The sequence below is a fragment of the Lygodium microphyllum genome, chromosome 28 (genome assembly GCF_053477565.2).
Source record: "Lygodium microphyllum isolate KBCC chromosome 28, Lygodium_microphyllum_v1.1.10, whole genome shotgun sequence".
Taxonomy (NCBI): Eukaryota; Viridiplantae; Streptophyta; class Polypodiopsida; order Schizaeales; family Lygodiaceae; genus Lygodium; species Lygodium microphyllum.
The window spans coordinates 48,226,484-48,241,407 of NC_141162.1; the positions used below are offsets into that span (position 1 = coordinate 48,226,484).

At 43.5% G+C, this 14,924-nt stretch overlaps 1 pseudogene; it reads right to left on the minus strand.

The window, feature by feature from the left end:
* Positions 1 to 8,208, minus strand: part of LOC148011426 (uncharacterized) — a 54,203-nt pseudogene extending 45,995 nt beyond the window's left edge.
* Between the last annotated feature and the right edge of the window lie 6,716 nt (positions 8,209 to 14,924).

A 14,924-nucleotide genomic window follows, 5' to 3' on the forward strand; every position in this document is an offset into this window, starting at 1 on the left:
CCCTCCATCATCATTGAATTCAACAGGGATGCTCGTCAAAATTTGTAGGCAGTGATGGCAGAAGACCTTGATCTCCCAAATAAATGTCCCACCTTCTTACTCAGTCACCTTATATCCTTTGCTCCACCAAATGAGCTTTCCCTGATGATACCTCTGTTCTAGATATGGGTGTTCTAAATAAGGGATCAGACGACCCATCAACCCCTATCACGATTTCCTTGCAGATGTTTGATCGATCTCGCCTAGACCTGCAAGGCAGTCATAGCATTAGTGCAATCAGAAGTAACAAGGTTTAATCTTATTAAGATTAACCTTATTTTTAAATTCTATCCCCTCAAGGTCAGCTAACAAGACTGTGGATTTATTCTTTCCTATTCTAACGATCCTATAGGGCCCATCCCATTTAGGCTCTAGCTTGCCTGGAAATAATTCACGTCGTGCATCATAATACAGAACAAGCTGTCCTTTCTTGAAGGTGTATTTCTTGGCTTTGATGTCGTGTAGCTGCTTCATTCGGCGCTTCGCCACTTCTTGGTGCAATAAGCTCTACAGCTTAAGCTCATCTAAATGTACCAGTGTCGTCAAACGCTCAAAAAGTGCATCTTCATCGCTCAAAGAATGATTGATGGCAAACCGAATAGTCGGCAGCTCAATCTCTAAAGGCAAGACACACTCCTCCCCATATACTAACTTGAACAGGGTATGGCCAGTGGCTCGTTTGAAGGTCGTATTATAAGCCCACACTGCCACGTATAACTTTTTATCCCAATCCCGTTTCTTTTCCGACACAACTTTGGACAGGATGCCCACAAGCTGCTTGTTGGTGCTTTCAAATTGCCCATTGGCTTGCGGATTATATGGGGTTGTCTTGTTATGCTTGATTTGCCACATTTCTGTCAAACCTTTGATCACCTTATTCAGGAAATGGGTTCCGCGGTCCGACACTAATTCTTTCGGCGGACCAAACCGGCATATTATCTGCTCTAAAAGGAAACTAGCAGTTTCTTTAGCATCATCTTTCCTTGTTGCACGTGCTTCTGACCACTTCGTGAAGTAGTCGGTTGCTACAATGATGTACCTTTTTTGTGTAGTCGACGACGGAGTAATAGGACCCACAAAGTCTATTCCCCACTTCTCAAATGGAAGTATCGCCATAATAGGGGTGAGTGGTCGTTTCCTATTCTCTCGACTATCATGTCGTTAGCAAATATCGCATTGCTTAACATACACAAACACATCCTGGAAGATGGCAGGCCACCAATAGCCTGCTCTTAAAGCCTTTTGTGCTGTAAGCTGTCCAACAAAATGTCCACCACAAGCAGAATCATGGCACTCTTCCAAAATGAATGGCACCTCGTCAGGCATCACACACCGGCAATAGATATCATCAACCCCTTGCCGATATAATGTACCTGCGATCAAGGAAAACTTTAACGCTTGCTGCTTAATTTTCCTTCTCTCAGCTTTAGATAATTCGGATCCCGCCTCTCCTGTTGATAAATAATGCGTTATTGCAGCGTACTAGGAGGGAATAGATGCCGTATCTATTTTAAATAACATCTCCATGTCACTACCTTCAGCCACAGATTCTTTCGGCTCCCCAAAGTCCACTAGACATTCCACGATGCCTTGCAACCTTGGTGGCTTACTCCTGATTTCATAATCAAATTCGTGCAAAGTGATTAACCACTTCGCTAGACGATCAGGCGGCTGTAGCTTATTCATCAATAATCGAAGTCCCTCCGCCTTCGTATAAAGCACGACTTTCTCATAGAGAATGTAATGCCTGAATTTCTTGGTCCCAAAGACCATCGCTAGACACAATTTCTCCATGTAAGTATAATTGATTTCGGATACCCCTAGCTTCCGACTAGCAAAAGCAATTGGGTGGTACCACTTCTCTTCCCAAATTCGGGCTAAACAGCAGCTAATACTATACATCGTGGCTGTTGAAAATATATAGAACACCTCACCTCTTTTAGGTGCTTTTAAAACGGGCGCTCTTGCTAGCTCTTGTTTCACATCCTCGAATGCTACCTTACAAGGGTCACCCCATACAAACGAACAACTAAAGGACAATAAATTTGTAAGTGGCAACGTTCTTTCTGCCAAGGCATTGATAAATCTACGGTAGTAACCAACCGAAGACAGAAAGCTATGAACTTCCTTCGGAGTGCGTGGTGGACCCATGGCAACTATAACTTTAACCTTCTCGGGGTCTGTCGCAATCCCTACTGAACTGACCACATGACCCAGCAATAGCCCATAAGGTACTCCAAAAACACACTTCCTTGGATTTAGGGCAATGCAAAATTGTCTACAGCGCTCAAAGCATTTTCTTAAAATGATCAACTACCTTTCTCTCACGGTGGCAGCCCCTAAGTCATCAATAAACACCTTCAACTCTTCAGGGGATATGTCACCGAATGTCTTATCTGCTGTTCGTTGCCACAAACCAGGCACATTGCATAAACCAAAGGCCATCACATGGTACGCAAAAGTACCAAATACAGTGATAAAAGTTGTTTTCAACTTATCCTCTTCTGCAATTTCCATTTGGTTGTATCCTGCAAAGCAATCCATAAATGAATATATCTCCCTACCCGCTAATTGATCCAGAATCTGGTCAATAAATGGCAACGGGTAGTAGTCCTTAACTGTCTGCTTATTCAGCTCTCTAAAGTCTACACATAAACGGATTTGATTATTCTTCTTCTTTCTAATCACAACTGGTGAACACCATTCCATGTGTTGCACAGGAAAAATCAAACCCGCTTTTCGAAGCTTCTGTAACTCTTCAAACAGGCCGTCCCTCAATTCGAAAGGCATACGCCTTACTTTCTGCCGTACAGGACGACTACCCTCTTTCAACGGAATTGTATGAACAGCAAGACTAGGAGGGATGCCTCTCAACTCATCATAACTCCAGGCAAAGATATCACGAAATTCCTGGATCAAGGCCACATAGTCCTCCCTTTCTGTTGAGCTGAGCATAGAACCTAATTTGATTGGCCCCGAATCATCAGGCATACCAAGGTCTAGCTCGATAACATCTGCATCTCATATACGATCTTGGCCCTCTATCGGCTCATTCAAAGTGATCTGATAGATGTCTTCCGTGGTGGATCCCTCTTTGGACTCATCACTCGATGATGTCTCACTGGCAGATAAATCTTCTAATGTCTCCAATTCTGTAGAAGATAGAGGAGCTCTCTCACTCTGCGGGGACTCAGGATAAGCATCAACCACCACACGCTGGGCACCTCTGCCGAATATTAGTCGACCGGCGGGTATATCTACTTGGCAGTCCGCTTGCAAGATCCAAGGTCGTCCGAGTAATACTTGGTAACTTGGCCGGCCTGCAAACCGAATCACCCTAAAGTCCAACATGCATTCTACATTTGCAACAGTAACATGGACCTTAGTAATGCAGCCTTCTGGCTATCTCAAAATATCATCTGCCATTCTGAGAATTGTGGAGGTATCTTTCTGGATCGCAAGACCCAACCTTTCCATCAGTTCAGAACTCATAATGTTAACAGAGGATCCCGTGTCGACAATGGCATAATCTACTAATATCCCATCGACATAGGCTACAACCCTTGGGCAATGCTTCTCAGCATGCTCGAACCAGTCATCACCAACTCGCGCAATACCCAAAGGTTCTACGATACACCCGGTACGTAGGATCTTTCTAAATTCCACTACAACACAATGCCACCATACACGCGTCCATTACACGCGAAAAGTTACGGGCGCGTGTATGGTCGTTTATACTTACAGCAATATCGGGCGCGTGTATACATGCATGTAACAGCGCGTGTATAATTGCATGTGAGGGTGCGTGTATTTGCGCGTTAAGTCTGTCATAATACACGCTCTGTTACACGCGACACAGAGCCTAACTACAGAAATCCATTTCTTTTCAAAACAGAAAACCATTAAGTTTTAAAAATGTCATTGTGCATTGCAGTGTTTACAAACCATTACAAAATCCCACTACATGCACTTACAACAACGTAATATATTGAAAAATATATCTTCATATGATTATTGAAAGACAAAGTATACAATAGAAATGTCATGAATTTGGAACAATACAGTGATGGATTGGTTAGGGTTCGATCTCATCTTCAATAAGATCCATCCTTGCCAAACGATCAACATCAATATCCATTTGATCAATTTGTAAGGCTACGATTAAATTTATTTTACTATCGCTATTTTGCCCATTGATAATGGTACCGATGCCTTGATCATTCTCATCATCATCACCATCATCCTCAATGGAAGGGTCATCCTCATGATCATGAGAAATGGCACGCTCATCCTCATTATCATGATCATCTACATTGGCATGTTCGACATCATCTTCTTTGCGGCTTGCCACATCCTCCATATGCTCCATATCAGTGAATGTATTATACATTACTTTGGAACGTGGTGCAATAGGGATGACATACCACCATTTACTGTCATGCACCATTGGCAGATAGATAACCTGCTCAAATACACATAATTCATTAATTAATTAGCATATCAAAAGTCAAGGAGTGCGCGAGCTTAGATATATATGTACATGAAACACATTTGTAAAAAAATGCATACCTGCTCACATTGTTGTGGCAATACGAGCCTATCTTTCTTTGTTTGCCAAAACTTTGTAGAGTCAATAGTTACATAGCCACTTGCATGGCGTTTTATCGTTGCGTTAGGCCCTTTTTCCACCACGTTCATTTGCCATTTGAAATCCAAAACATACACAAAGAAGCGGCGAAAGTCAAGTCTGTATATGTCTTGGATTGTGCCACAATAATCATCCATTTTTCCATTGGCTCCCTCAAAGCTACTAATGACACCACAATCTTGTGTATTCCTCTTTTCATCTATTCTTTGTGTTCGAAAATGCTTGCCTTCACACCATATAGCATTGAACATAGTGCACTGGACCAAAATATAAGCAATATCTATGTAAGCAATTAATGTGAATAAATATGAAAAGCCAATCACTTACAAAGAATGCAAATTTACATTTGTTCTATGTACCTTTAACATGCATCCTCGTGCATACTCCCATTCTTCCGCCGTGATATGCAGCCCCTCATCTCTCTCTGCTCTCTCCATTTCCTCATGCAACCAATCAACATGAATATCATTCGGAAGTGTTGCTAGATGCTTAGGGTACGCCTTACGAGAGCCATGTTGCCTCCGAAAGAGAGCTCTGTCTGCTTGCCTTTTTGTCTTTGCATCCTCGTATCTTGTAACCCATCTGCTCATCACATCACTATTAAGGATGCAAGTGAAATTAAGATCATCAATCAATGTTCTCTCAATTACTTTGCTCTGTCCTTTTCCTTGAGGCACAATAGACGTCATCCTCAAGTCCTCTTCATTGCTCCATAGTCGCGGCAAAGAGCTATCCACCTGATCAAGAAATTCTGATATATATACAAGAGACTCTTGTATCAACCAACCCTCAGCCATTCTTCCTTCGGGCCTTGCACTTTGCCTCACAAAGTCTTTTAAGGTCTTCATGAAGTGCTCTAGGAAGAACATCCAACGGGCATGCACAGTGCCACATAAAGCAATTTCATCCACTAAATGCACAATGAGATGTAGTTGACTTGTGAGAATGGTTCGCGGAAAAGTCTCCTCTACCATACAAACCACCTCCACTGCCATAACACGCGCATCATCCAATGTGGCTGGATCAATTGCTTTGGAACTAACATATCTGAAAAATAAATGCACAGTACGTTATACCTCATGCACATTCATTTTGCAAGGTATAATGAAGGGTGATCTTACATGGGATTTACATACCTCACAAGCTCGCCCATCTTATAAATACATCTTTTCAAACTCCTGTCTGCACAATGGTCGATGCTAGTAGGTAGTATGAACTGCGCACATAAGAGCACATGTATATTTGGGTTAGGGCATTACAAAATTTAATTTCAACCTACAATAATTGGAAAACACTTACTTGTAGCATCTTGTGCCAATTGTGGGACTTCAACCCATGTAGTTGCTCAACCCCTCTTTTCTTAGTGGTTGTAAACGCTCCCTTCAACGATCTCATGCATCCAGTGGGAGTACGCAAAGTGGTGATGGCTTGCTTTACCTGCTTCTCCTCCTTCTTTGATATAATCCAGGGAGCAGGCGGAAGACGAACGTGCCCACCCTCCTCTCGTGGCCAAGATTGACGCATACGTCCTGCGACCTGCAAGTCCTCCCGTACGCTAACATTGTCTCTTTTTCCAATAACATGTTCCCAAATACTAGATCCCACATTCTTGAAGATGTGCATGGGATCAAGAAGATGGTTGATCTTGAGATGGGTCCAATATGGTAGCCGAAAAAAAATGGAGTACCTACACAAGGGATTGCAGACTGTCATCTTTATTCCAACTTTAGAGACTACACAAAACAAGATTGAAAACAATGGAGATGTACCTGTTCATGCCATCTGGAGGAAGAACATTTGAAGACTCCCAAATACGCTTCCAATCTTTTGCACGAAGTGTCTGTGGATGAATGTTCCTCTTACTAGGAGCATATTTAGGGTGATCTGATGGGAGAAATCGATGATGATTATCGAATATGGTCTTACACAAACCATCAGCATACTCATGTACCAATGAAGGGCCACATATAGGACATGCATGTTTACCCGATGTCCTCAAACCTGTTAAAATAAAAAAAAAGTTAGAATAATAAAGTCAATAGTTATAATTGATATAGCTAGTAGTATTAGAGTCGGGAGGTAGTTAGAATTCTTACAAGAACAATCGCTGTATCCTGGAAAGTCATGCATTGTCCACATCAACACTGCTTTTAAGTCGAAGTGTCGAGAGGAGGGAGGCCTACTAATGTCCACTACCGCAACACCTCTCCATAGTTCCTCCAACTCATCAATCAACGGTTCAAGATAAACATCCATATGCTTGACTTTATGTTTCCCTGGAATCAGAAGGGATAACATAAGATGTCCCTTCTTGATCGCCATTGATGGTGGAAGGTTGTAATTCACCAACACAACCGGCCACACGCTGTATGCGGTGCTCTTGAAACCAAACGGATTCACTCCATCCATACCTAGGCCAAGTCTCAAGTTTCTCGGCTCTGTTTTAAAGCTAGGCCACTCATCTTCAATATGCTTCCAAGCAGGAGTGTCTGCAGGAATTCTCCACATGCCATCATCCGATCGATGCGAGGAATGCCATGACATGAGCTCTGCTATGGATTTGCACTTGAACATGTGTTTGATGCGAGGAATTATAGGAAAGTGTCGCAAGACTTTACGAGGTACATCAAAACTCTTCACATCTGTTCTATACCTTGCTTCACCACAAGTGGGACACTGTCGAGCCTCCTTATGCGTCCCACGAAAGAGAATGCAATCATTGACGCATGCATGTATGCGATCATAATCCAATCCTCCAAGAGATGTCACATAGCGCCTCGCTTTGTCTCTTGAGGTGGGTAGTCTATTCCCCTTTGGAAGCATGTTTGATAATAGCCTGCATCCAATATCATCAATTAGCCCATAACCCTAAACCCTATACTGTAAACCAAAAACCACTAACTAAAATTTGCAAGTTACAATGCTTACTTCAATAATGCGTCAAGACTTGCATTGCTCCATCCATAAACTGTTTGTATATTGAGCAGTTCAAGTGAAGCACGTAAAATAGAGAATGTGCACCCTTCAAAAACCGGTGTCGATGAAGCGTTGTAGAGATGCTCTTGTTCCATATCATTGTCGTCCACACCTTTGCGATCATCCCTAAAAAGATTCCGCACCATGTCATCAAACACTTCCTCTTCCACAACTTCGTGGGGTGCAGGGCTATTGTCATCCCTTTCCCACTCATCTCCGACAACAGATCCCGAAGCTCCAGCATCATCTCGTCGATGCTTTGCATGCTCTCGCCATGCGTATGGCACCATGTTAGGGTGTGGTACTGCATCCTGCTTCAATCACAGTATATATATTACAACGCGCTCCATTAATTTGCACACCATGAGTTATTTTAATACTTTCAATTCACATCTTCTCACCTCTAAACCTGTTTGAATCCATTCTCCATACATCGAGATGTGATTCAATGTAATTCGACGCGCTCGTACAATGCACCCTTGACATCGATTACACGTACACTTGATCCTTTGTGCCAGCCACACGTCGCGATCACGATGACGCATTGTCTCATCCTCACCAGAACTGCTTGAAGAGGATGATGACATGCTATGTCCAAAATAACCAATACAGAAGTAGGATCAGTTTTTAGTGAAATCATACACATCCTATGCACAAAACAATGGATACACAAGAACAATCAGTTTTTAAAAAAAGTATAAACAGTCTCTGTGTCGCGTGTACAGGCGCGTCTACAATGTATTCTGTTGCGCTTTTACACGCGCTTTTACACGCGTGCTTTTTGCGTTTACCTACCGCGCGCGTCGCTTTCTTTCTTTCAAAAGCCCTCTTTCAAAACACTTCTTCTTCTTCTTTCTTTGTCGCTACAGTACCTCTGCCTCCAGCTCTTCCAAACCCCCGAACCTGCCTCTTCCAACCAGCCTTCTCCCTCTTGGACTACCCAAAAGAAGCAAAGGGTGCAGACAACACAGAAAGGGAGAGAGAAGCAAGAATCAACGAACTCACTTTTCAAAGACTTTTCAAAGAGGTTGGTTGTCGTTTGTTTGTTTTGGCAAATCTGTCGCTTTCTTTCTTTCCACCCATGCTATGTGTACTTGAAAGCGACAGAGGATAGAATTCACACACATTGTATATGTGCTTAACTATTTATTTCTTGACAAACAACATCCGTCAAGATAGAGGAAAGAGAGAAGAAGGAACCCTTGTGTATGTGTTTAGTCATTTCTCCCTTGATGGACAATGTCCGTCAAGATAGAGGAAAGAGTTTTTGTTTTTCATGAATTTCGTCACTAATTCGAAATGAACTTCTTCTTTTGGCTTATGATCTTCTACTAATTCGATGTTTGGTATTGTAAGAGATATGTTTATTTTCTAGAATGGTAGATATATGTTGTAGGTTATATATTGTAGGAGATATATTGAGGAGATATATTGTAGGAGATATGTTTATTTTTTATATGCATGTTTTGCTTGGTTCATTGAGGCGGAATTTCGACGCTTTGCAGATTCTTCATGGATCCAGGCTCTTCCTTCGATCCGTGGGCATACGCCACTTGGATGATGGAGATGATAAACCATTTTGGGTGCCATCCTAATCCAGTGGAGTTGACAGAGTATATGTATGCCCATCCTCCTCCTAGACTCCCAGGTCACACCGCGCCCCCAAGTACACAAGCCTCTCCACTGCCGTCTACGCCTGCGAGTCCGGCGAGACGTACCCCTGTGCATACACGCTCACCGAGGAGACACACCCCTGCACGGACACACTCACACACACCCTCCTCTGTACCGTCACGTGAGGGCTCACGGCCACCATCACGTGCTCCCTCACAGCCACAGTCACGTACACAGTCACGTGCAGCCACCCCTAGTCATGGCTACTCCCGCAGTACAGATGAGAGCCGACGCCGCAGTAGGGAGAGCGGGAGTGGAGGATTATGCGGCGGGTGCTTTGGTGGGGGGGGTAGTAGGGCACGCGGTGAGAGAGGGCATGGAGGGAGGCATATACGAGGAGACAGTGAGGAGTCGGAGGAGGCGAGAGAGGTGGAGGGAGAGATTTTCTACGATGTTACGGATAGGGGCGGGGTAGTCATGGATGCGAGAGGGAAAGAGGTGATGGAGTATATGCGGGGGGTAGTTTCAAACATGTATAGAAACTGTTTTGTAAAATTTAAAGATCAGGATAGCCGGTTAGTTAGGGAGGTCCTAGATAGTGTACATAGTCGGTACCCCAATCCCCCACGAGCGACATTCTCGAATGTATGGGGAAGGATGCGAATAAGGGAGATCTTAAGTAATAAAAGATCTCACCTTAAGAAACTCGCGTATGATGATGGGGTGAATGTAGTTGCGGGTGGCTATCCTTGTGAGAAACCTGCCACTGCCCACAAACGCGAGTGGAAGGAGGCAAAGAAGCGCGCAGAGGGAGGCGTGAAGAGCAGGCAGCATGTGGAGGCACGACGGATCCAGATGGAGACCATTGGATCGTTGCATTTCGGATCTGGCGGCGTCGAGTCGTGGGAGGCAGAGTTCGTAAGTAACTTGCCTCTTTATTTGATTGTTTGCCAAATTCATTGATTCTATGATTGTTTTGATCTTACAAACTATCTTGATTATGTTACAGCGATGGGTTATGGGGAGGAGGCCCACAGCCCACGAGGCTGGGTATGCTCGCCGCAATAGCAGACGTGACACGTGGGCCATCTTCAGAAACGAGGGACGTATTACGGATGCGCAGTTTGACGCGGCCATGAGACCATACGGTCGACAGGTACTTGAAAACTCTAAATGAATGATTTCAGTTTATTTAATTGCATATATATGTATACTTACATACGGTATATTTCTTGAACAGGCACAAGCTGCTGATGCTCCTGCCCCTGATGATCCAACCGCCACTGCTGATGTTCGTGCCACTGCTCCTGGTGGAGGCGAGCACCACTCATCGGAATATACCGATGCGAGCTCCTCTGATCATGGAGAGAGCACAGGGTCCTCATCATCCTCTGATTAGCTTTCAGAATACTGTAGGATGTGGTTGTACAAAATTTTTTTGTAACTGAAGCCATGGGCTTTTTTGCACCTAGCTCCCTATTTGACTTTGTATATATTTGTTCCTAATTAAAGCCATGGGCTATTTTGACATATGGACTCCCTTGTACACAAATGTATCATGTATTGACAATGTATTGAATCGTGAGTCTTGAGTCGTGTATTAAGTTTTAAATAGTAATATTGAATCGTGTATTCATAGAGAGTGAGTCTTGATTCGTGTCTTGAAATCTAAATCGCTCTTTTTTTATGGTGCAATGCACCAAAAAAGAAATCCAGAGAGTGCCTTTGGGTGGCTGGATGCTGGAATAGCATCCAGGCACCCAAAAGCACTCTCTGGTCTTTTTTTTCTCTCTGTAATCGCGTGTATAAGCGCGTGTCATCTGTCAAAATCGCGTATATTTGCGCGGATAGTCTGTTAGATTCGCGTGTAAATTTGTAGCAAAACTGCGCAGAACGCGTGTATGGGGTCGTGTATTCGCGCGACTGGCTGTCACTGTACACGCACTTTTACACGCATGTCTCTGGCCGCGATGATACACGCGCTATTACACGGGTCCGACACTTTTTTTCCCAAGTCATTTTGTGCGGCTAGGAGCGCGGGTATGAGCCCGATCCCTTGTAGTGAATTCCTTACGTACTCTTGGGGAAAGCTTAATAAGCTGTAAAAGATTCACATCCGGCTTGACTTCGCAAAGAGAGCTCGCTAAATCGAATTCATGATAGTTTGATAGAGCTCGCTTTTCACGCCAAACCATCTGCTCTTTAGGTCGCTGAACCGGCTTTAATGCCTCCTTTTTAACTTTCACCTTCTTCTTTGGTGGTTCCTTATCAGCTTTACTTTCTACGGGCTTCAAAGGTCCCCCTTCCATGGCAGGATCCAAAACTTGCGTTCCTTTGTCACCTTGCTTAGGGTTTTCATCGACAGGCTTATCCTTGTCGGCTCCTCTACCCTTTTGACCTCTTGTAAGGACAGCTTGTAGATTAGAGGTTTCAGCATCATTAACGCGTACAGCCTCAATAAAACTAACCCCACTACCACTTGGTAGCTCCTCCACTGTAGTCTTTGGTCGTTGAAGTATTTGTTTAGGCCCATCTTCTCGCTGGGAATCATTTCCTTGGGCACGATGATTAATAGGCCCTGGTTGCCGACTTCCTCGCTGGAGGAAACTGATCTTACTCCAGCAAGTAGCTGCTAAATGGCCAGATTTTCCACAAATGTCGCACTTAACATTTGGGCAATTTCTTGGATAGTGCTGCCCACCACACCATTTGCAACTAAACCTCGAAGGTGCACCCTCCTTTGGGTATCTACTTCCTATAAAATTTTGTTGTTTTTTAAGGAAGTTGACACCAATGGCTATTTGCTGATACTGCTCCGTAATCATGTCGGTATAATGCTTCATCATGTCTTTAACCTCGCCAAGAACATTGGAAGAACTCGACTCATAGCCTTGGTCATTACCATGTTGTTCCATCGGCCTAACAATTCGATTAGGCACTGGTTGTTGAGCCACAGGCATGGTATTAGAATTGACGCCTGGCTTCCACCACTTGGAGCCATTTGACTGCCCGTAGGCATCGATATGCTAGGGGGAGTTGGTAATAAAGGGACATTCTGCATCATGTTTCCTCTCCCATTAGGGTTAGCCATCGCTATCCCTTGGCCACTACTGCCATTGGCTATTGCCATATTGTTTCCCAATACTAAACCCATATTCGAATTGCCTCGAGAAGCATAGGCTGCTTGTAGTCGGGATTCCACCTCTTGTGCTCGTGTAATGGCAGTATCTATATCCCCCAAGGGAACACTACTCAACTACAATTGGATATTAAAGTCCAAACCATGTAGGAAATATTGCAATTGGGCAGCTGCGGGGATAGGAATAGAGGTGTCCAACTTACGCAAAACCTCTTTTATCTTCTTCGCATAAGCACAAATATCCTTGTGTGGTTCTTGGCGGGTCACGTTAAGTACACGCAACCAATATTGTCCACCCCTTTCGGGGGCAAACTCCCTTCGAAAAGCTCCATAAAATGCATCAATGTTCAATATGGTTCCAGCTTCTAAACCATGATACCATATAGCGGCTCTTCCTTTGAGAGTCATATTGAAGAACATCATTAAATTTCCTTCCTCTTGAATGCGATAGTTAAACATCAGCTTTTGAAACTCCCTAATGTGGAGTTCCGCATCTTCCTCAACTAACCCATTAAAAATGGGTAGCGGGTAACCTAGAGCTAGCAAATCCGTCATTCCTGCTGGAATTGCAATAGGCTGCGCCATCACGAGGATTGGATTTGCACTAAGAATAGGGGACGGTGGGGTTACACTTCCCGTACTTGACGTGGACTGGCTTATAGAAGGAAGGGGGGCACTAGAGCTTCCGCCTTCTCCTAACTTACTACTTGTGGTACTAAGACCACTAGATCCACTCCCTCGTAAGGGTTCAGCGCCGCTACGCTTAGGGGAATATCTCCTAAAAATTTCAGCACGTCGCCTAGCTCTTTCGTCTCTTTCTTGCTTTTGGATTTCTGCTAGACGATGCTTATCAATAAATAACAGATCAATCTCAGTATCCTTTGGCATAAACTGCTAGTTGGTCCCTAAACAACCAGGATTCGAGAACCGCCACTTTTAAGCGGCTCCCGGCAGACGCACCACTGATGGACCTAAAAACGGGCCGGCACTGGCTCACGCACTAGCCGGGCCTCGTCACTATGCACAAGACAACCCCTCGGCCTCGCGGCCAGGAGTGTCTATCAAAATCTCTGCCTTCCTAAACATTGCGTTTGTAATACGATGTAGTCCAACTGATCCTAACCCAATATTACTCCTCAGAGGGAGTCCCTTTCACATAGCCAAATAGGCTTGAATCACATACACATGGGGTTCCTCCTACGGCTGAATGCCGTCAACCCTCTACGACTCTCCTACACCTTGGGGATTGGCCCCTCGATGTGTCGCTCAACATTTAAACATTTTGCACAAAAGTCGCTCAAGGTACCAAATAAGCGTGTCCAGGAATGTACCATTGTCCTTACTTCTCTTTCCCCTAGACCCTACGACTAGCCTACAGCATGGGTACCTCACTGCCTCTCATCGTAGGTCATGTCCCAATAAACCAATTGCAATGCATGTCCAGGAGCTGGTCACTGATATTTTTAAATTCTTTTTCATGCTCTATGCATTTGGTGGATGCCTAGTGCTCAAACATTTAGAAAAACAGTATCGTGCACAAGTGCAAAAACATTCTTTTAATGGTTTCCAACTACCGTTCGTACTTCATTGCATGGGCTTAGTACCGAGGTGATCCTCGTGCTACTAAGCTCTTAATTTTAATTATCATCCGTCCTAAATGCTATGCATAGAAATCAGCAACTTTCCCATAGTCTCACACGGCATTTAAACATATTTCAACTCCTCTACCCTTCCCCGTGTAAATATTACATCGTTGGATAGGTTTATAAGGTATTTTGACATCATTTTATGTGAAAAAACCGGAAAAACACACACTAAAACAAGAAGGTGGGGTTGAACTGAGGCAAATCCTCATGCTTCAGTCCCCACAAACATTCACAAACATTTCTCTTATTTATCCTTATTTTTCGGAACCCAAAATGTATTTTTCCCCTATTTTTTAGTGTTTTTTTCACCATTTTCTTGTATTTTCCCTTATTTTTATGGATTATTTAATTACTAAAAATTCAAAACAGGTTATGGGCTGTGGCCCTTAGTTCCTTCTTGCAGAAAAATGAAAGTTTAGTTGGTGTTCCTATTCACTTTCCCATTTTTATGACAAAAACCCTCATTTTCCCTTGTTTTTTCATGTTTTACGTGTTTTAGCATATTATTTTGAACCACAAAATGCATATTTTTCTGATTTTTTGATTATGACCTGCAAGAACTCATAGAAAACAGTAACATGAACAATTTTTATCCCACATGAACAACATTTCATCAACCAAAAGCTATAGAATCTCAAATTTCCTTTGAAAATTTTGAATTACCGCTTATTTGCATGTTTCGGGTTTCATGTCCATGGCTGTAGATTTGAAAATCAGTAGCACTTCATGTCCAATACAATCACCAATCACCATTTCCAGCCCGTGGAGCAATCCGATCCATGCCGGACAAGCCTCCATCATTCTTTCTTTTTCCTTCTTCTTCCCACATGAACTTGCCTTTAGAAGAGAGAGAGGGAGGAGA